Consider the following 2395-nt stretch of genomic DNA (forward strand, 5'->3'; position numbering starts at 1 on the left):
TTTTTTCCTAAACTAGGTTTTCCCATACTTTTTAGTTTTTTTCCTTCTCCCTTTGGAGTGCCAGTAACTTGTAGTTTTGGATGCTTTACAGAATTCCATATTTTTCAAAGGCATTGTTCATTTCTAAAACCCTTTCCTCTTTATTTTTGATTGACTGTATTAATTAAAAGACCCATCTTCCAGGTCTGAAATTCTTCCACTTGGTCTAGCCTTTTGTTAAAGTTTCAACTGTATTTTGTGAATCCTTCAATTATTTTTTTTTTAATTTCCAGAAGTTCTGTTTGGTTTCAAAAATGGTATCTATTTCTTTTTTCATATCATAAATTGTTTTTCTGTTTTATTTGTGTTGGTCTTTAACTTTCTCTTGAACCTCACTGGGCTTTTAAAAATGAATACTATGCATTATTTATTTGGTATTCAAATATTTTATTTTTGTTAGTATGATCCTTTGGAGGTGTTATACACTTCATTTTTTCATACTTTTAGAGTTGTTTCTCCGCTTTCCTCTCATTTGAATGAGCTATTTCACCTTCTTGTTTTTTGAATTAGCTTTTGTTTGAATAAAAAAATTCCCCCCTTAACCCATTCCCCATTTGCACTGAGCGTGCTCTCTGTTGGCACTTGCAGCTTCAGCATTTACCCTGAGATAACACACCAGGTTTTGGTATAAGAAATTCCTTTACCACCTTTTAAACATTACTCTGCTGAACTCTTACATCCTATTCAAGAAGGATAATCTCGAGCACATGATCAGTCATGCAAACTTCAGAGTGACGTTGATAGAAAGAATGCTGGAAAAGCATCACAAGCAAGGGCAGCAACCTCTTCAAGGCCCTCCATGCTGTGATGATGTCATACCACTTTGCCTGTCTAGATGACATTTCCCCAAGGGCATACCACCAACGTCAGGGAAACAGAATTGGCTGGTTGCTGCATCATTTGCTGCTCACACAATGACAAGGATGGCAAGAAGATTCAGAGAGAAATGCAGTATATTTTTGTGGAATGTGATGTTCCACTTTGTGTTGTTCTATGTTTTCAAATTTACCACACAAAAAAAACTATTAAATACTGATCTTTACATACACTTTTGTTACATTAGGAGTAGAGACAAGTTCTGTTTGGAGACATCTCCGAGGAAAGTTTTTATATTTTATTTTCACATTCAAAACCTTTGCTTCAGCCTCAAAGAGAGTGTTTATGTAAAATTAAATAAATGCTGGCAGTGAGCTGCACTTTTTTTTGTCTAATGGGAAAAGATTTAAGAAGGTGTGTATTACGTATGCTGTTTAGGGTCCTTTGGCTTTGGTTCTGGGTGCTTTCATTGGAAAGTGTTTGTAAAAGTTCCTTGGTTATAAATAGCCTTTGTAGAATGGCTTTCCCAAATGCTGGTTGAAATAGTGCTGTGCATGGTATGTGAACAGCCTCATTTTCTCCTCTGGGGCTAGAGTGTGGAGTTCTCAGAAAGTATATATTGTTCCCCAGTGCTGTGCATAGTGTCAGTAGATTTTCTATTGTGTTATGCATTTCAGCCTCCAGGACCACTGGTGGTACTCATAGGTATGAGCTGGCTAGGGTTAATGCAGATGTGTATATACTTGATCCTTGTTTACTGGTAGAAGCTCTCTGTTACCTCAGACAATGGGTTGGTGGGTGGCATGCACATTTGTCTGAGGTCCCAGATTAGCCCTCAAATGGAAGACCAAGACTGGTGGGGTAGATGAGACAGGCCTGCCTACAGGTCTCCTAGTGTCAGGAACAAGCATCAGCTTTGAAAGCAGGTCTAGTGGGCCATAGCCAGGCATCTGGAGGTGTGCTAACTCATGTTGTCAGGAAATCCTGGCTGCCCCAAGTTCTCTACATGGGTAGGGTGGCCTAAACCTCTAATTTAGAATCATGAGTGCTTCACGTGCCTGGAGATATTTCTGGCCATCAAGCAGAGAGGCCATGACTGCACCAATATCTCTTCACCTGAAGGGAAGGGTACTTCAGGAGCCTTATCCAGTGAAGCAGGTGTACCAAATGCCTGGAAATATGCCTGGGGAGGTAGCAGAAAAACTGCTGCTGCCAAACGGTCTTTGCAGGGGTTAAGAGGGGCAAGTCAAGCTCCTAATCCCGGAGAGTATGTGCCCCTCAAACTGTGTGTGAGATGACTAGAGAATGAGCACAGAAATCGCCACAACACGGTCTTTGCATGGGAAGGTAGGGGCTGTTCAAACTCCTAATCATTGAGAATGGGTTTGCAGAATGCCTGCAGTTATGTCTGGGTGTGCAGCAGAGGAAGTGCTACTGCACTAAGGTCTTCGTGTGGGAAGAATTGGTGACTCAAGCTCCTATTCCAGTGAGTAGGTACACCCAAAGCTTGGTGTTATGTGTGGGTATGGAGCAAACAGTG

Source organism: Mandrillus leucophaeus, unplaced genomic scaffold, assembly GCF_000951045.1.
Source record: "Mandrillus leucophaeus isolate KB7577 unplaced genomic scaffold, Mleu.le_1.0 Scaffold117, whole genome shotgun sequence".
In the NCBI taxonomy this organism is placed as follows: Eukaryota; Metazoa; Chordata; class Mammalia; order Primates; family Cercopithecidae; genus Mandrillus; species Mandrillus leucophaeus.